Here is a 22,370-nt window from a genome sequence, read left to right as displayed (position 1 = left end):
TACCTAACACCCTTTCAATGCTGATTTCTCTCTGCCACAACTACTCCCACCTCACCCCCATTGCCCTCACTGCCATCCTGGGTCACCTAGGAAACCCGGTGAAAGGAGAGGAGCCAATCTGGGATGTAGGACACCCACAAGAAACAGGCTGCTCATACTTGCAGCCCCACAAGGCAAAGTGACAAGTGTCCATATACAAATTGCAGTTTCTAAGTGAATTCTAAGTATAGGCTGGGAAAGACAGGGTCATTACAGGGAGCTGATTCAAAGGAAAGTAATGTGGGTGGAAAAGGCTTTAGGAGATGGCTTTCCCGAACTACATGAAGGCCTCTGGAGGCTACTGGGTGGAAGAGTGGGGAGAGGGACCATTGGAATGGGGATGGAGGGCCCAGAGGTACTTAGCTCGTTTGGAGAGGGTATAAGCTTTCAGAGTTGCCAAAATCTGAGGATTGGGTGGGTATTTCAAGTTATCCCTTCCCAGGTATCTGACTCTACTTAGATTCACAGCTCCAGAGTGCAATGAGGATATAAACCCTACTTGGGGCCCCAAACATGAAAGCCTATACCCTCATCATTCACTAGCCAGCTGTATGATTTAGGCATGGTGTTTAACCTCCCTAAGTTCTCAACTGTAAAGTAAAGATACTGAGAACTGTCCTGTCTAGTATACTGGATCGGAATAAGCAAAGTAATGGTATAAAAGTGCTTTTAGCACAGCAATGTTTATTCTAGGAAGGATTCTAATGAGACAGAAAGCCCTGACTCACAGCATCAGAATGTCAGTAAAGTGAGGGGTAGGATTAGAATCTAGACACTCACTAACTGTGTTACTTTATTCATGGCTATTGCAATATGGAGAGAGGCCAGAACTAAGCCTGAACTCAACTCTGCTGAAGCAGGAGTGATAGTTTTTAAGGGTGAGAGTGAGCTAATGGAAAAACACCAAAAGACCTTAGGAGGTGGCCATAGGCTATCTGTATTTGCTAACTAGCTTTATCCAAAGGAAAAATCTCTCTCATATCTTTGTGACAGGGGATAGTTTTTCAACTTAGGGCTAGGCACCCTATGATGTTAGGCTCCTACCCTCCCACAGAAACTGGGAGATAAAGGTGCTAATTCTCTTTCGATGATTACATTCCAAAGAGATGGCTCCCAGGTCCTTGTAAAAGACAGTTCTGAGTTGTAGAACTGGCAAGAGTGTTTTTCTTTTTTTTTACTTTTTATTATTTTTATTTATTTATTTATTTTTTAAACATCTTTATTGGAGTATAATTGCTTTACAATGGTGTGTTGGTTTCTGCTTTATAACAAAGTGAATCAGTTTTACATATACATATGTCCCCATATCTCTCCCCTCTTGCGTCTCCCTCCCTCCCACCTTTTTTACTTTTTAAAATTGAAGTACAGTTGATTTACAATGCTGTGTTAGTTTCAGGTGTACAGCATAATGGTTCAGATATATATATATATACATTCTTTATATATATTTCAGATTCTTTTCCATTATAGGTTATTACAAAATATAGAATGTAGTTCCCTGTGCTATACAGTAGGTCTTTGTTGGTTATCTATTTTATATATAGTAGTGTGTATAGGTTAATCCCAAGCTCCTAATTTATCCCTCACCCCCTTTCCCCTTTTGTAACCATAAGTTTGTTTTCCACATCTGTGAGTCTGTTTCTATTTTATAAATAAGTTCATTTGTATCATTTTTTAGATTCCACATATAAGTGATATCATATAATATTTGTCTTTCTCTGTCTAATTACTTCACTTAGTATGATAGTCTCTAGATCCATCCATGTTGCTGCAAATGGCATTATTTCATTCCTTTTTATGGCTATTATTCCACTGTATATATATATATATATATATATATATATATATATATATATATATATATACACACACACACCACATCTTCTTTATCCATTCGTCTGTCCATGGACATTTAGGTTTCTTTCATGTCTTGGCTATCGTAAATATACTGCTGATATGAACATTGGGGAGCATGTTTCTTTTTGAATTAGAGTTTTCATCTTTTCCAGATATATGCCCAGGAGTGGGATTGCTGGATCATATGGCAACTTTATTTTTAGTTTTTTAAGGAACCTCCATACTGTTTTCCACAGTGGCTGCACCAATTTCATTCCCACCAACAGTGTAGGAGGGTTCCCTATTCTCTACACCCTCTCCAGCATTTATTGTTTGTAAACTTTTTGATGATGACCATTTTGACCAGTGTGAGGTGATACCTCATTGTAGTTTTGATTTGCATTTCTCTAATAATTAGTGATGTTGAGCATCTTTTCATGTCCCTCTTGGCCATCTCTATGTCTTCTTTGGAGAAATGTCTATTTAGGTCTTCTGCCCATTTTTCGACTGGGTTGTTTTTTTTTTTAATATTGGGCTGCATGAGCTGTTTGTATATTTTGGAGATGAATCCTTTGTCAGTCGCATCATTTGCAAATATTTTCTCCCAGTCTGTAGGTTGTCTTTTTGCTTTGCTTATGGTTTCCTTTGCTGTGCAAAAACATAAGTTTGATTAGGTCCCATTTGTTTATTTTTGCTTTTTTTTCTTTTGCCTTGGGAGACTGACCTAAGAAAACATTGCTACAATTTATGTCAGAGAATGTTTTGCCTATGTTCTCTTCTAGGAATTTTATGGTGTCATGTCTTATATTTAAGTCTTTAAGCCTACAATGGCAAGTTTTCTAAAAAAAAATGCTCTAAGAAAATGGAGGTCAGGAGCCTAGAATCAAGAAGAAGCCTGCCTAAAGCTCAGTTAGGTTGAAGGGAACATTAAGGCCATCTTGTTCAATACTAATTATAATAATATTTACTCCATAAGCTTGCTGTGAGCATCAAATGAGTTATTTTCTGGAAGAGCAGAGCAGAGTGCCTGGCACTTATTAATCATGAGCAAAGGGTTTGAAATTATTAATATTATAAATGATATCTGAGATTTCTTCCATTTCTGAGGTTTGTTAATTCTTTAGGACATAATGACTTTAATACAGAAAAACAATATTTTCTCATAAAACAGCTGTAAGTCTCAATTTCCTGGGCATCAGTTTGTATTCTTAGGCAGTTTTCCAAGGTGAACATTTAATCTCCAGTCACTTTCCTGCCCTTGCTCAGCACACATTTGCTGCCTATTCTAACACATTCACAGCCCCTAAGGTCTCAAGACTTCACAGTTTTTATAAACCAAACCAAATTAGTGATGTGACTCTTCTAGGGGTGGAGAGGGCTGATGTTTGGTGCTTATTAATATCTAATGCAAAATGACTATTATATTATCTGCTGGTTGGCATGATCATTTTCCCTGTACCCACCTCTTTGTTAGTGTGAGGATGGGAATTAATAGCATGAGGGTATCTAAGGAAGACCTCTGCTTCATCCATCCTTCCTCAGTCCTGTCTCTATGGGGAAATGTTTCCATAAAGGTCTATAATAAGACACCCGAGCTTGGACAGCAAATGGCTCAAGACAATTCTTTTTTTTTTTTTCATGATGTAGCAAGTATGTATTTATAATTATTTATGTTTTCACTTTTATTTTTTTTTCACACACACACACTGTATTTTATTTTTACAAGAGATAAATGGACTGGCACCAAGCATTGTAAATGGATGACCACAACAAAAGCAACAATTATTGCAATTACCAAACACGAAACACACTCATACTATATCATAATATTGACATTCAGTCCAGTAATCCTCCACTGTAACAGCTCCTTTACTTTGCAGTGAAAATTGATTTGTATATTCTTTGACAATTCTAATGACACTGTTTTGTAAAGATTTTCTATCCTAAGAAAATTTCTTTCTCAGATGTTTAGTGCATGATAAAGTTACCATTCTTTAATACAACTATCTCCTTCTGTACATTCCTATGGCTATACTTGGTCACCAGTAAACAATCATATGCAAGCAGATGATTTCTATGCATGAAAGCAAACAGTAAATCATATATATATATAAAAGCATTATATTATTTCTTTTCATAAGTTGCAATTTAAGGCACAACTAGTCTCTTTTTATATCCTATACCACTTCCCAAATGTACCTGTTAATTCAACTTTTATACTATAATCAAAATCAAGGTTACTGTATTTATAGCATTTTAAGAAAAATGCGTTGTTCAGCATTTTTCCCTGTGGCCTCTCATTAGTGAGTCAGGATGCAGTAACCTTCAGTAGGGTGCCTTCTGATCTTGGTGCATGCAGAAGAAATAGAGGAATGAACACAGGACTGAGAGTAAGAAATATTAGCTTGTGCATTGTCATGGCTCTAAACCTGCCTCCTGACCCTGGATAAGTCTCTTTCTCTCTCTCAGCCTCAGAGTCCTCATCAACTCCCTATTACAGCTGTCGAAACCCCTTTAATCCATATCCCCCTTTCCTGCCATAATTTTTCTCTACAGAACTTACACTACTTCACAGTCTATGTTTACTTACATGTTTATTGCCTCTTTTTCCTTAATAGAATGTGCAGGAAGACACTTATCTGTTTTGTTCACTAATGTCCTCGGGGCTAGAAAACCACCTGATGCATAAGCATCACTCTGTTTCTTAAATAAATGAACAAATGAGGAATGAGGAGACCAGATTAGATGATCTCAAATCTTAACCATTGAATCTTTGATTTAGTCATGAGGTATTTCACCATTTGGTTTCGTTCCACCTTGTTGCATCCTTATCCTCCCAAATGAACTGTAATAAAATACTTCCACCATCTCATGAACTTAACAATAGCAACAAAGATTTAGGTTAGATGCAAAGCCTTCCTCATACATTCAAATCTATGTTAGTTCTTACACCAGAAATGGCTCCCAATTTGTTCCTTATATAAAATTTATCTCCCAATATATATTAAAACAGGCACTGGGACCTTCTCTTTATCTGTACACCCAAAGGAAGAAAGTAAGAAATTTGAAAGTAGGGCTTTAGTGGCTATGTAAAGAAACAGTAGGAGGAAAGTCTGGGAATTGTTCCCTCCCCTTGAGGATCTTAATACTTCAGAAGGAAGAAAGAATATTGCTCTACCAGGCAAAAAGTGATCCTGCCTAGATGCAGAGAGATGGGTGAGTGAATTTTCTAAGTTGTCTGTTGCCAAAAGTGCCTTAAAAATAGATTGGACTATTTCAACCTGTCCAGTGGGCATTAGGATGATTTAGCTGAAGAGAGAGCAGATTGAGTGAGAACTGAGTCATTGCTTACATGTGTAGGCCACGTTATTACCTGCAGAGAATGGGGAACAATTGTTCTTCCCTGCTGAAGAATGGGAGGAGAGAAATGAGCTAAGATTTCAGCAGAATGAAGTTAAGACTAAACCCAAGGGGGCACTAACTGTCAGTAATAACCATAAGGCAACATAGCAATGATGACTGAGCAAGATGTTGCAGTGCATTTCTGCTTTGGAACTCCTTGCAAACAAAAACAAACAAAAATTATTTAAAGAGTTCAAAGGGCTGTGAACTCAGAAAAACTTCAAGAATTCATGGCAATTGGGAAATGTCCCTTAAAAATCGCATATGCTTGTAGGCAGGGAGAAGTATTGGAAGTGGAAAGGGATAATTAATCCCAGATGACCAATTTTCCAGGTCTTACCCAAGAAAGAAAATTGGTTCCCTTGGTCCCTCAATGTGGCTATATCCCTTTTAGAATGCCTATGAAGGAGCTGAAATATGAGAGTTTTATGGTGCATATGAGAAGCATTGGTTGTTTAAATGTCAAAGGGGACATATTCAAGAGCCAGGGGTCTTCTACTGCGACAAGAACTCTGTGTTTGCAGGTGTTGCCAATTAAGAGGGAAGATGGTGACAAGTAGGAAAGAGAAAGCTCAGCTAAGTCTCATTTGAACACATGCTCAGGCCTCTGTGGTCACACCCACATTCATCCAGAACCTGAAGACATAAATGATCATTAGTTTCATTGCTAATTTTTACTATTGCTACACATAACAATAATTAACTATTGCTCCTAATACAAAAACATTTTCAAGACAAATACCTCTATCACATGCCAGTCACTAGTCTACAGGCTGATGAGTACTTTTTAAAATGCCTTATGTTTGTGCAACTTTGTTCTAATAGAAATGACTTTGTGTCAAAAATCTCAAATGGTCTAAGGTAATAATGGACATGTATTGTCTCATGTGCCCGAGAATTTAGAGATAGAGCTGTCTTCAGTTGAGGTTTGAGTTTATAGCACAAATAATGGGACCAAGCAGTTTATTCTTTCCATTTCTTGCCTCTGCTTCTTTGATAATTGTTCTATTTTCAATTAGTTTTGCCTTTCATAATCCAAAAATGGCTGCCATTCAATCCTGGACTAAATGCTTCCTCAAGTACATGTCACATGAAGAATAAATCTCTTCCCCCTATTTCAATACAAAAGTTTTTGGCTTCAGTCTGATCGGTTCAACTTAGGTCACTTGCCACTCAACAACTAGGACAACCTAGAAGAAATGGACAAATTCTTAGAAATGTACAATCTCCCAAGACTGAACCAGGAATAAATAGAAAATTTGAAAAGACCAATTACCTGTAATGAAATCAAAGAAGTAATTTAAAAACTTCCAACAAACAAAAATCCAAGACAAGATGGCTTCACAGGTAAATTCTACCAAACATTTAGAAGAGAGTGAACACCTATATCCTTCTCAAACCATTCCAAAAAATTAGGAATAAATCTAACTAAGGAAGTGAAAGACATACACTCTGAAAACTGAAAGACACTGAAGAAGAATATTGAAGATGAAAGAAGTAAATAGAAAGATAGCCCATATTCATGGATTGGAGGAATTAATATTGTTAAAACATCCCATCTGTCTATCCAAGGCAACCATGTAATGCAATCTCTATCAAAATACCCATGACATTTTTCACAGAATTAAAACAAATAATTCTAAAATTTATATGGAACCAGAAAAGACCCCAAATAGCCAAAGAAATCTTAAGAAAAAAGAACAAAGCTGAAGTTATCACACTCCCTGACTTCAGACTATACTACAAAGCTATAGTCACCAAAACAGTATGGTGCTAGCACTAAAACAGACACACAGATCAATGAAACAAAATAGAGATCCCAGAAATAAATCCACACACATACGGTCAATTAATCTACAACAATGGAGGCAAGAATATACAGTGGAGTAAAGACAGTCTCTTCAATAAATTGTGCTGGGGAAGCTGGACAGCTACATATAAAAGACTGAAATCAGAACATTTTCTTACACCATATACAAAAATAAACTCAAAACAGATGAAAAACCTAAATATAAGATCTTAATCATAAAACTTCTAGAAGAAAACATAGGTAGTACACCTTTTGGCATAGGTATAGGCAGTGTTATTTTGGATCTGTCTTCCCATGCAAGGGAAAGAAGAACAAAAATAAACAAATGGGACTTAATTGAACTTAAAGCTTTTGCACAATGAAGATAACCATCAACAAAACAAAAAGGCAACTTACTGAATGGGAGAAGATAATTGCCAATGATATGTCTGATAAGGGGTTAATATCCAAAATATATAGAGAACTCATACAACTCAATATCTAAAAAACAAACAACTCAATTAAAAATGGGCAGAGGACCTGAATAGGCATTTTTCCAAAGACGACATACTGATGGCCAAAAGGCACATGAAAATATGCTCAACATCACTAATTATCAGGGAAATGCAAATCAAAACCACAATGAAATATCACCTCACACCTGTCAGAATGGCTATTGTCAAGAAACAAGAAATAACAGGTGTTGGTGAGGACGTGTAGAAAAGAAATCATAGTACACTGTTGGTGGGAATGTAACTTGGTACAACCACTATGGAAAACAGTATGGAGGTTCCTCAAAAACTTAAAAATAGAACTATCATATGACCCAGCAGTTCCCCTCCTGGGTATACATCTGAGGAAAATGAAAATGCTAATTTTAAAATACAGATACACCACAATATTCATTGCAGCATGATTTACAATAACCAAGATATGGAAGGAACCTAAGTGTTCATCAACAGATGAATGGGTAAAGAAAATGTGATATATATATATGCAGTGGAATATTACTCAGCCATAAAAGGAATGAAATTTTGTCATTTGCAATGCATGGATGGACCTGGAGGGGGACAGAGAAAGACAAATACTGTATGTTTTCACTTACATGTGCAATCTAAAAAATAAAATTAAAAATATAACAAAACAGAAAAAGACTCACAGAAACAAAGAATAAACTAGTGGTTACCATTAGGGACAGAGGTAAGGGGAGGGGTAAAATAGATGAAGGACATTAAAAGGTACAAACTACTAAGTAAAAAATAAATAAGATATAAGGATACAATGTACAGCATAAGAAATATAGCCAATATTTAATAATAACTTATATGGAGTGTAATCTATAAAAATATTGAATCATTATGTTGTGTAACTGAAACTAATATAACATTGTAAATCAATAATACTTCAATTAAAAAAATTCAAAACCCAGTCATGTTTAAAAAGAAAAAAGAAAAATCTCAGTAAACCAGGAATAGAAGAAAATTTTTTCGATCTGATATATAGCATCTACAAAATACTACAACTAATTGTATATGTAATGGAGAAGAATTGAAATCCTTCCCCTAAAATCAGGAATTAGATTTAGTAAGTATTTCTGTTCTTATCACTTCTATTTAATATCATTCTGGATGTCCTAGCCAGTGCAATAGGCAAGAAAAAAAGTTACAGAAATGTAAAAAGCTCAGAAACAATGAAGTAAACTGAGTTTACATGCAGATGACACAGTTGTATTCATGTATAACTACATATACACACATACACACACACAAGTCTGCTAGAAACAATAAGTAAGTTAAGGAAGGTCATAAGATAGAAAGTCAATATGTAAAAATCAAATGTATTCCACATGTTACCAATGATCAATTGAATAATGAAAATTTTAAAAACAATATTTAAAACAGCATCAAAATATTTGTTTATGAATAAGTTTACTGAAAAATACTTGGCTTCTATAGTGAAAGCTACAAAACTTTGATGAAAGACATCAAATAACCCTAAATAAATGTATGTATATTATATTTATGTCTTAGAAGAAACAATAATGTTAAATATCAATTTATCTATAACTTCATTTAAATCCTAATCAGCATTTCAGCAGGCTATTTTGTTAAAGTTGACAAATAGATCCCAAAATGTATGTGACAAAATAAAAAGCATCAGGTAACCAAAACAATCTTGAAAAAGAACAAAGTTTGAAGAATCACACCCCTGACTTCCAAACTTATACAGCTATATTAATCAAATCATGTTGATACTGACATAAATAGAAAAACACATCAATGAAGAAGAATAGAGAGTCTAAAAATAAACTGACATAAGTACAGATAATTGGTTCTGACAAAAATGCTGACTATTCAATAAAGTAAAGTCTTTCAACAAATTATGCTGAATAAACACAGAACTGCCTATATGAGAACAAAAACATGATTCATACCTCATACCATACACAATAATCAAAGATTTAATCATAAATGTTAAAAATATAAATCATCTAGAAGAAAACCAAAAAGTGCATTTTTCTAAACTTAGGAAATGTGAACATTTCTTAGAAAAAAAAAACACTAATAGGAAAAAGAAAATCAAAAAACTGGATTTCATCAAAAAACATTGTTTCCTTAATCACTTCTGAGCATTAAGTAGTAGTTCCTTAATCACTTCTGAGCATTAAGTAGTAGTTCAAGTAGTGTGTTTCAGACACTGAAAAAGTATAAATCATCATTGTAAAAGATTCCTCAGGACTTGCATTGTTTATGTACAATTCCAATACCTTTGCTTACTGCCCATGTACAGGGGAAAGTTTCTTATTGAACTTTGTCCACTTTGTCATATTGAAAATATTTATTTCATAGAGTTACTATGAAATTTAAATTACATTATATATGTGAATTCTATACCATGATGCCTGTCATATATTCAGAATCAATATATTTAGAAATTAATCTTACATGAAAGTTGAAGGAGAGGGAAAAAATGAACCAGGAATATGAACACTGTACCTTGACCCAAATGGATTTCCAAATTCCCAGAAATATCCTGAATAAAATTCAAAGCGTTCAACCTCTAGGAAGCTCATTCTAAAGCTCTTTGCGGGCTTCCCTGGTGGCGCAGTGGTTGAGAGTCTGCCTGCTAGTGCAGGGGACGCGGGTTCGAGCCCTGGTCTGGGAGGGTCCCACATGCCGCGGAGCAGCTGGGCCCGTGAGCCACAACTACTGAGCCTGCGCGTCTGGAGCCTGTGCTCCGCAACGGGAGGGGCCGCGATGGTGAGAGGCCCGCGCACCGCGATGAAGAGCGGTCCCCGCACCGCGATGAAGAGTGGCCCCCACTTGCCGCAACTGGAGAAAGCCCTCGCACGAACCGAAGACCCAGCACAGCCAAAAATAAATAAATAAATAAATAAAAATAAAAGTAGCTATAAAAAAAATAAATAAATAAAGCTCTTTGCCGTTTTTGAAAATTCTTTTTAAAAAAACAAAGAATTTCCTGATAAAAAACAAGCGTAAACATGTACATGACCACGTGGAGGCATGTACTTTGGTCTTTGCAGTGATATTTCTACTAAACATGAATTTTCCCTATTAAGTGCCAATATTTCAAGAGCTATACATGTAAAATTGGTAACAAGAAGCTGCAAACTCCTCGTTCCTCTGATGTCTATCTGTTGATTTGTAAAATCAAAAGTAATTAGATAAAAATGAAAAGAAAATAGGGCTTTCCTCATGATTTCTCCTCAATGCCCCCAAAATATACTGTGAGAATAGAGAATTCAGGGAATCCAGGAGGCCCATAAAGAAAGCATTTAGATGGGGTGGTCATACTGCGTATTTTGAGTAAATGAATAGCTGTAGTCGTGGTGGAAGTAGCAATGGTCCTGGTGGCAGCAGCTAAAGCTGAAATTAGAAGGAAACATTCCAAACAAGACATTTGACTCTTCCTCAGGGAACAAAATTTGTGCGACCCAAGCTTGGATGTGCATTTCTCATTCTGAATTCACCTCTGCAAATGTCATCAGTTCTGTCACACCTTTACCCTGGCTACCCACTCTCCTCTTGCCTCATCTTCCTAGCCCTGTCCTTGGTGAGGCAAAAAGAATTTAGGGTTTCCCTGCAAGAACAATGAGCCTGATAGAAGAGACAGGCAAATACTTTCTCTGGGGCAAGAGCACAAAAGACAAAATCCACATGTGTCTCTGTTCACAGGGGCCACTGCTCAGAAGCAACAAGGAAATCCCTGTGGACTGACATTCTGGTACCTTCCCACTGAATAACTTAGAACTGAACAGTTTCCATTGCAGCATGAGGAGAAGAAAGGAAAGAATGCTTATTTTTTTCCGTAAAAACACCAAATGGCGGGAGACGCCAGTGCTGTGGGAGGGCCCTGAGGCCCCGGGGGCCCTGGCATGGGTGGCCGCGGTGACTTCCGCGGAGGCTTCGGCAGCGGCGTCCGGGGCCGGGGGCCGGGGTTGCGGTCGGGGCCGGGCCGAGGCCGCGGAGCTCACGGAGGCAAGGCCGAGGACAAGGAGTGGCTCTCCGTCACCAAGCTGGGCCGCCTGGTCAAGGACATGAAGATCAAGTCCCTGGAGGAGATCTATCTCTTTTCTCTTCCCATCAGGGAATCTGAGATCACTGACATTTTCTTGGGGTCACAAACCCGGCCCCATCACCAGTGCACACTCTAATTTGCAGCTTTTAGTAAAGGAGCCAGGCCCTGAGAGGAAACCAGAAAAGAAACCAAAGCCTGAGGGGCGATCTTGAGAGAAGCATCAAGGACTTGGTCCAAAATCAGGCCCCTTGCAGCTCGTCATACACCACACAAAGTCTGGAAGATTCTGCAGCAGTCCTGGACTGGGATGGGCAAGGACACATGAATGAGTTTCATAAAAACAAGAATTAACTAGACACAGGCAAACAAGGGGATAAGATACTGAGCTTATAACAGAGAATAGATGTGATTAGAAGGCCTAGGGTGATATGAGGCCCAGCAGGATTTGGTGTTAGGATCAAAGGTCAGCTCTCATCCTGTTCTTCCAATCAGAGGAGCAGAGGAACACACGGGGCTGCGCAGTGACTGTCCAGCATTAGAAATCTGACTGTGTGTGCAAAGCATGGTGTGCAGACACAGCACGTTTCTACCAGTTACCAATACCTGTGACTTGTCATCCATTATCACAGCTCAGTCTCAAATATCACCTCCTCATGGAAGTCTCCAATGGCTTCCAAATTAAGTAGCCCTCAACTTATAAGTAGATAACTTGATTCTATTTTCATACAATATTTATCACTCCCTGATATTTTCTTGTGTCATTGTTTCTTTGCTCTTGGCTTCTCTGGTTTTCTGTCTCTCTTCAAATAAATGACCTCTAAGAGAACAAAAAACTTAACGTTGTTCAACTCTATTTCACAAGACCTAGAAGAGTGCCAAGCACTGGGTGGGCTCTTGAGAAATGCGAGTTAACTAGATGAATAAATGAATGAGTGAATGAATATAATATAAATACAAATATTAAGCATAAGAGAAAGGAGGAGGACTTTGAGTATCAGAGAGGGAGTATACTGTGAAAAGTAAGGATTAAGCAGGACGTGGATGAGATCTTGCAAGGTTGAACCTCAGGCTATGATTGTGAGTTATGATGTAAAATAGACACAGAAGGGTTAGGAAGGCAGGAATCCCATGAACAGAATTACCTATGGAAGAATTCCAAGGGTGTTTAGGGACAAAGATTCATTATTGTCTCAAATCTCCTAGTCACAGAAATCTGGATATACAGGGTTACACAAAAAACAGAATGCACTTACACATGAAGATAGGAGTTCCCCACACCAGTGAACCATAGTCATCACTCAGCTGTACCTGATAAACCTCACAATACTTCCTGTACTGAAAATTCGGGGAAGGTCTTTCACAACTTCCCTGTGTCCTGGTTCATTAATTTACTGTCAGAAAAGATCTCTCCTAAGTACAAATTCCCTCCACCATTGGCTTTTCCTAGTTAAGGAAAAAAACTTCTAATCCTTTCGCTAATTCTCATTCTTTTCCCAATCCAGCCTCATCCCACTCACTGCTTTATATCAATTCCCTGTAAGTGCTCCATCTTGTTCCTATGAATTTTGAATGGCCGCTCCATGCTGGAAACTGAGAACAAACCACAAAATACCATTTTGCGAAGCTAAGCAATCAGAAGAATGTTATTCCTGTGTTATTACTTTACTTTTTTTTTCTCTGTCTCTGGGAATACCCCACTGTTTCTTCTTCCTTTATTATGGTTTGTTTTCTTTTTCTTTTTCTGAATATCTTTTCTGAATATCTTCCCATATCTTTCTACAAGTCTCTCTGTCTCTCTGGATGTCTTTGTCACACTCAGTTCATCTATAGCTCCCATCAGCCTTTACCCTCATCCAGACTTTGCTAACAAATTGCTTTTATTTTAGTTAGATAAATATTACAGGCTGTGCAACATTCTCAGGCTTCCCAAACTCCCTTCCTGAAAATCTGAAAATAATTACACACCAAGACTGTCCTCGCTGACACGTTGGGAAAACATCCTTCTGAACACTGTGTGAGATTTACCCTGGAATACTTAGATGAGCATCCTTTATTCTCATCCTCAGCCCCCTCAACCTTCACACTTAATCTGTCAATCTTTGAGCATCACATTACCCTCCTGGACATCTGACAACACTTATTACAAGAGTGTCCTTCCTGACACCTGAGGGCACTATCATTGTGAATATGGGGCCAAGCAGACCTTGAAATACCTTCAATCCTCCTTCTTCCTGCTCACCTCCCTCTACCCTGACACTTACCTTAGTCTTCCATCATCACACTTGCTGGATATTTACTTTGCACACTGTCAAGTATTTATTCAAAAACCTGATCAAGTTACTTGGACATTCTAATAATTTTTATCTGGAATTACTCTTGAATTATTCAGCACTATTCTCAAAAAAAACGGTGAAAGATTTTGATAAGAGGAATGGATTCTGGGTTGAGAATAATTCATAATGAAACTCAAGGACACATCTTTTCTTTATTTTCTTTTTTTAATTTTTTTATTGAGGTATATTTGATTTACTATATTATATTACTTTCAGGTATACAACAGTGATACAAAATTTTTATAGATTATATTCCATTTACAGTTATAAAATATTGGCTTTATTCCCCATGCTGTACAATATATCCTTGTAGCTTATTTATTTTATAATTAGTAGTGTATACCTCTTAATCCCTTACTTCTATATTACCTCTCCCCACTTTCGTCTCTCAACTGGTAACCCATAGTTTGTTCTCTATATCTGCGAGACTGATTCTTTTTTGTGTAATCACTACTTTGTTTTATTTTTTAGATTCCACATATAACTGATAACATACAGTTTTTGTCTTTCTCTGTCTGACTTATTTCACTAAGCATAATACCCTACAGAACCATCTATGTTGTTGCAAATGGCAAAATTTCATTCTTTTTCTATGGCTGAGTCATATTCCATTGTACATACACCCCATATCTTCTTTATCCACTCATCTGTTGATGGACACTTAGGTTGCTTCCATATCTTGTCTGTTGTAAATAATGCTACTATAAACATTGGGGTGCTTATATCTTTCTGAATTAGTGTTTTAGTTTTCTTCAGATAGATATCCACGAGTGGAATTGCTGGGTCATATGTAGTTTTACTTTTAATTTTTGGAGGAACCTCCATACTGTTCTCCATAGTGGCTGTACCAACTTCCATTCCCACCAACAGTGCACAAGAGTTCCCTTTTCTCCACATCCTCACTAACACTTGTTATTTATTGTCATTTTGATAATAGCCATTCTGACGGAAGTGAGGTGATATCTCATTGTGGTTTTGATTTGCATTTCTCAGATGGTTACAGATTTAAGCATGTGTCTTTTCATGTGTCTGTTGGCCATCTGTATTTCTTCCTTAAAAAAAAGTCCAAAACGTATGGACACCAAGGGGGGAAAACCGCAGTGGGGTGGGGATGGTGGTGTGCTGAATTGGGTGATTGGGATTGACATGTATACACTGATGTGTATAAAATTGATGACTAATAAGAACCTGCAGTATAAACAAACAAACAAACAAAACACAACTAATACTAAACTTTCTTTGGGTTATTTGTATGGAAATATGTTAATATAAATGTTTCAGACATTACATGAAATTTCTAAAAATCTTATATGTTCTGGTATAATGTTATAAGTCATAATTCTAGTTATTACTTTAAAATGTATATCTCAGAAATAACTAAATTTCCTTGTCAATTGCATTATTATGAACTTTCATCAAATCTTTAACCGTGGTCATTTTTAAGTCTTTTGTCATTTACAGACAGTTCTGGGTGTACTCTGATGCTTTTGCAGAAATGTTCCTATAAAAGGGTTTCATCTTCAAGGAATTCATGGAAAAGACTCTGACAAGTACAGATTTCTGGTAACTGACTATACTGCTGAACTGAATGAATAAGCATTTTCAGAACTCTAATGGAAAACTGATGAATTCATAAAAGTGCTAACAAAAGATCAAGATGAAAAAAAATTAATTACATGGGACTGAGTGAACTGATGAGGATGATTATAATTTTTGTGACTTTCTGTTTGAATAAAAAAAAAAATCCCACAAGGACTCAGAGGCAAAAAATATACAAATCAATTTTCACTGCAAAGTAAAGGAGCTGTTACAGTGGAGGATTACTGGACTGAATGTCAATATTATGACATAGTATGAGTGTGTTTCGTGTTTGGTAATTGCAATCATTGTTGCTTTTGTTGTGGTCATCCATTTACAATGCTTGGTGTCAGTTCATTTATCTCTTGTAAAAATAAAATACATTGTGTGTGTGTGAAAAAACAAAACAGAAAAGAGAATGCAGCATTAGAGAAAGTACTCTAAAGAATTACAATGAAAGGGGGGAAAGCTAAATCCACATAATACCTAAGACTAAGATAATCTCTTCTAATCTTTTCCAACTTGCTCAGTGAGAAATGAGAAAGTTCAGCAGAACTTGATTACAAAAGATTCAGTAAGGAAAAAAAAAAGGTAAAACTGTGCCATGCATTTGCATTCTATCTTAATTTTTTTCTTGCAGTAAGTTTAATATATTGTTAATTGAATCATAAACATACCATAATAAAGTTTTTAAATTGCTTTTTAAAAAAAAAAGTCCATTTAGGTCTTCTGCCGATTTTTTAATGGGATTGGTTTTTGATGTTGCGTTGTATGAGCTTTTTATATATTAGGGATATTAACCCCTTGATGGGCATTTCATTTGCAAATATTGTCTCTCATTCATTAAATTGTCTGTGTTCTGTCCAAGGTTTACTTCACTGCAAAAAAGCTTTTAAGTTTATATAGGTCCAATTTGTTTATTTTGTTTGTGTTTCCTTTGCCTTAGGAGATGAATTCAAAAAATAATTGCTACAATTTATGTCAAAGAGTGTTCTGCCTGTTTTCTTCTAGGAGTTTTATGGTTTCTGGGCTTATGTTTAGGTCTTTAATCCATTTTGAGTTTACTTTTGTATAGGGTATGGGAAAATGTTCTAATTTCATTTTTTTCCACGTAGCTCTCCAGTTTTCCCAGCACCGCTGTCTTTTCTCCATTGTATATTCTTGCCTCCTTTGTTGAATGTTCATTGACCATAAGTGTGTGAGTTGATTTCTGCACAATCTGTTCTATTCCAATGATGTATGTGTCTGTTTGGGTATCAGTGCCATAATGTTTTGATAATTGTAGCTATGTACTGATAGTATAGTCTGAAGTCAGGGAGCATGATCCCTCCAGATCTGTTCTTCCTTCTCAAGATTGTTTTAGCTATTCAGACTTTTTTGGATTTCCATACAAATTTTTAAATTATTTGTTCTAGTTCTGTCGGAAATGTCATGTGTATTTTCACAGGGATTGCATTGAATCTGTAGATTGCCTTAGGTATTATGGTCATTTTAACAGTATTAATTCTTCCATTTTATGATCATGCTATATCTTTCCATCTGTTTTTTTTTTTAATGTTACATATTTTAAATTTTTTTAAAAAATTTATTTACTTTTAGCTGTGTTGGGTCTTCGTTTCTGTGCAAGGGCTTTCTCTAGTTGCGGCAAGTGGGGGCCACTCTTCATCGCGGTGCGCGGGCCTCTCACTATCGCGGCCTCTCTTGTTGCGGAGCACAGGCTCCAGACGCGCAGGCTCAGCAATTGTGGCTCACGGGCCTAGTCGCTCTGCGGCATGTGGGATCTTCCCAGACCAGGGCTCAAACCCGTGTCCCCTGCATTGGCAGGCAGATTCTCAACCACTGCACCACCAGGGAAGCCCTATCAAGTACCATTTGTTGAAGAGTTTTTATATTTCCTCATTGAATTGTTTGGCTAGCTTTTCAAAAATCCTTTGATCATATGTGTGTATCTTTGTAGTAAGTCAGGAATGAGGTACAGTATGTGTTCCAGGTTTATAGTTCAAGATTGCTTTGCCACTTCTAAGTCCTTTGGCATTCCAAGTACATTTTTAAAATATCTTATCAATATTTTAGGAGGGAAAATTTGCTGGGATTTTGATTGGAATTACATTGAATTTACAGTTGAAATTGGGTAAAATTGACATCTTAACAATGGGTCACAGAACCTGAACATCATGTCTCCATTTATTTATGTCTTCTTGATTTCTCTCAGCAATGTTTCATAGTTTTTAGATTAGAAGTCTGCACAACTTTTGTTAAACTTATACCAAGTAATTCATCTATTTTGGTGCTATGGTGTGTGGTATTTTAAATTTGATTCTCAAATTATTCATTGCTAGTATGTAGGGAAAATTTAATTTTTATACTAATATTTTATCTGAGATCTTGCTAAATCATTTTAATTTCAGTAGTTCTCCAGTAGTTTCCACAGAATTTTCTACATACACAATCATGTCATCTGCAAATAAAAATAAACCATACTCTAGGGCTTTTATTTGTTTTACTTCTTTCATTGCAGTGGCTAGGACCTCCACTCCAATATTAAATAGAAGTAGTGAGCTTAGTTATCCTCAACTTGCTTCTGAGAGTAAGGAGAAAACATTCAGTATTTTGCCATTGAGTTTTGTGGGGGTTTTTTGCCATTGAGTTTTATACTGGGCTTTAGGTTTTTCAAAGATACTCATTATTATTTTAAGGGGTTTCCTTCTAGTCCTAGTCTACTGAAAGTTTATCATAAATATTTGTTGTCTTGTAGCAAATTATATTCACTGCATGTATTGAATTAACTATATGATTTTTCCTCCACAATATGTTAATGTGGTGACTTGAATTGATTGAATTTTGTATTTAATATAACCACGTAAAAAAGTGGTAAAGGATCAAAAAGAAAAAAATACCTAGGAATAAACCTACCAAAGGAAGCAAAAGACGTGTAATCCAAAAATTATAAAACTGATGAAAGAAATTGAAGACAACAAAAACAGATGAAAAGATACAACATGTTTCTGGATTGGAAGGGTCAATATTGTTAAAATGACCATACTATCCAAGGCAATCTACAGACTCAGTGCAATCCCTATCAAATTACCAATGGCATTTTCCACAAAACTAGTACAAAAAAAATTTACGGGCTTCCCTGGTGGCACAGTGGTTGAGAACCTGCCTGCCAATGCAGGGGACACGGGTTCGAGCCCTGGTCTGGAAAGATCCCACATGCCGCGGAGCGACTAGGCCCGTGAGCCACAATTACTGAGCCTGCGCGTCTGGAGCCTGTGCTCCGCAACAAGAGAGGCCGCGATAGTGAGAGGCCTGCGCACCGCGATGAAGAGTGGCCCCCGCTTGCCGCAACTGGAGAAAGCCCTCGCACAGAAACGAAGACCCAACACAGCCATAAATAAATAAATAATTAATTAATTTAAAAAAAATTTACAATTTGTATGGAAACACAAAAGACCCCGAATAGCCAAAGAAATCTTGAAAAGAAAAACAGAGCTGGAGAAATTAGGCTCCCTGACATCAGAATATACTACAAGGCTACAGTCATCAAAACAGTATGGTTGGGGCACAAAAACAGACATATAGATCAATGGAACAGGATAAAAAGTCCAGAAATAAACCCATGCACTTTTGGTCAATTAATCTATGACAAAGGAACCAAGAATACACAATGGAGAAAAGACAGTCTCTTCAACAAGTGGTGCTGGGAAAACTAGAGAGTTACATGTAAAAGAATGAAATTAGATATACTGCTATTTTTGTTTATATTTTATTGTTTTCTATAATAAAATGTTTTTTAAAAAAAAGAATGAAATTAGAATATTTTCTAACACCATATACAAAAATAAAATCAAAATGGATTAAAGACCTACATGTAAGACCAGATACTATAAAACTCTTAGAGGAAAACATAGGCAGAACACTCTTTGACATAAATTGCAGCAATATGTTTTTGGATCTATCTCCAAGAGCAATGGAAATAAAAACAAAAATAAACAAATGTGACCTAATGAAACTTAAAAGCTTTTTCATAGCAAAGAAAACCATAAACAAAATGAAAAGACAACCCTCAGAATGGGAGAAAATATTTGCAAATGATACTACAGACAAGGGATTAATTTCCAATACATACAAATGCTCATACAGCTTAATATCAAAAAATATATAAATGAATCAAAAAATGGGCACACCTAAATAGACATTTCTCCAAAGAAGACATACAGATGGCCGACAGGCACATGAAAAGATGCTCAATATTGCTAATTATTAGAGAAATGCAAATCAAAACTAAAATGAGGTATCACCTCACACCAGTCAGAATGGCCATCATTAAAAAGTTTACAAATAATAACTGCTGGAGAGGGTGTGGAGAAAAAGGAACCCTCCTACACTGTTGGGGGAACTGTAAATTTGTGCAGCCACTATGGAGAAGAGTATGGAGGTTCATTACAAAACTAAAACTAGAGCTACCATATGATCCTGCAATCACACTCCTGGGCATATATCTGGAGAAAACTCTAATTTGCACCTCTATGTTTATAGCAGCACTATTTACAATAGCTAAGACATGGAAGCAACCTAAATGTCCATCAACAGATAAGTGGATGAAGAAGATGTGGTATATATACACAGTGGATATTAGCCATAAAAAACAATAAAATAATGCTATTTGTAGCAACATGGATGGACCTAGAGATAATCATACTAAGTGAAGTAAGTCAGACAAAGACAAATATCATATATCACTTACATGCGGAATCTAAAAAAATAATAGAAACTTATTTACAAGACAGAAATAGACTCACAGACATAGAAAACAAACTTATGTTTAACAAAAGTGCTAGTGCGGAGGAGGGGGAGAGGAGAGATAAATTAGGAATTTGGGATTAACATACACATCACCATATATAAAATAGATAACCAACAAGAACCTACTGTATAGCACAGGGAACTATATTCAACATCTTGTAATAACCTATAATGGAAAAGAATATGAAAAAGAAGATATGTATATATCCTAAAGTTGGTATAAGATTAAAATTTTTTTAAAATTTTGTTTTTTTGGGCTGCGTTGGGTCTTCGTTGCTGCACACAGGCTTTTCTCTAGTTGTGGTGAGCGGGGGCTACTCTTCGTGTGGTGCGCAGGCTTCTCATTGCAGGGGCTTCTCGTTACAGAGCATGGGCTCTAGGCATGTGGGCTTCAGTAGTTGCGGCACACGGGCTCAGTAGTTATGGTGCATGGGCTTAGTTGCTCCGTGGCATGTGGGATCTTCCCAGACCAGGGCTCGAACCCATGCCCCCTGCATTTGCAGGCGGATTCTTAACCACTGCGCCACCAGGGAAGCCCTAAAATAAAATTTTATATGTGAAATGATTAAATGAAATGTATGGCTGACATAGCCATTTCCAGAAATCTGTGCTCATAAATCTATAGATTCTGGGATTATTTACTATAAGTAACCCTAAATCTGGATATCCAGCTAAGGCCATTCTACAAATATGGTCTCTGCTTCTTAGCAATGAATATTCGTCTACTTACCCAACATCCAGCTGATAACAGGATTCCACTGGGTCCCCTGCATTCCTTTACTTCCTTGATGGTTTGTCTTCAACAAAAGAAGATTGACCAACTTGGTTATACTGATTAAGTAATTAAGCAGCCAGAAAAAAAAACAACAAAACTATCATTTCAGGCAGAACGAAACTACCTGTAACCTGGGTTCTTAAGGTCTTTTGCATGTTTAGCACACATTTTATATCACAGATTACATTATTTAATGCAGATGCTCCATATTTATTACTCTAAGTTTCCAAAGTGCAGCTCTAACTCTGTTCCCTGAGATTTCTCCATTCCTATCTGGATAGTTTTATAAGAGGAAATGAATTTTACTTTTCATGTGGCTTTATTTGAATACTGATAAATTTGTTGAGAAGAGTAGATGTGAAGAGAAGGTAGGCAATCAGGTGAGATGAACTGTGGGCACATTCCAGCCCAGCAGGGCCAAAGGCAGAAAAGGCAACATGTGCCTATGACTGACCAGCTGGGTGACTTCACCAAATATCCCCCACTAGTGAGGCAATTCATGCAAATAAATCTGTAACACACATTAAAAAAAGAGAGAAAGAGAGAGAGATTGTTGACAGTTCCATAGAAGTTTACAGAATGTGGCTCCCTTATTTACTATCTGCCAGGGGAACAACAGTGCCTAATGTCACTGAATTCATAAGAGTCAAAGGATCTGAGTTTTGAGCTCCTAGAGCCCAGTAAATGGGAGAAGATCAACTTTTCTCCAAAAGAATGTCATGGTCTATGCAACCCAGCATGGGAGCCTACCACAAGCTGAAAGTTTGACAATGAGAAGAATCCCAAGACTTATTAAATCTTTTTCCAAAAATATGCAATAAGACAGCCTTACTGTGAAAAGAAGGAAGATCAAAATTTTAGTCACAGGCAGTCCAATACAGATCCTTGATCATGTGCTAACATACAGCCAGACAGTGAAATAATATAAAGCAATGTTAGTAACAACCTCCTCAGAACTTAGACTACTTGAATACAAAACAGTTCTTGGCCATATATGCCATGTGTCCAAAACAGCTACACACGATCTCTGTACGTCCATTTCCACTTCTTCACAATTTGCTACTTTTAAAAGTTGGTGTAAGATGAAACTTTTATTTAATATGTGAAATATTTAACATGGTGCCCGGAAGTCTTAGATTAGCAAATATTTATAATAAGTCAGTATGCTGGTGGGAAGGGAAGAATAGGTAAACCTGCAAGGCAGGCCTAAATCTTGACCTGCAATAAGATTTAAATATTTCCAATACACCCTGAAAGACTGCCAAAATTATCT

This window comes from Balaenoptera borealis (genome assembly GCF_965194805.1).
Source record: "Balaenoptera borealis genome assembly, chromosome: 13".
NCBI lineage: Eukaryota > Metazoa > Chordata > Mammalia > Artiodactyla > Balaenopteridae > Balaenoptera > Balaenoptera borealis.
Note: the sequence above shows the minus strand (reverse complement) of the source record.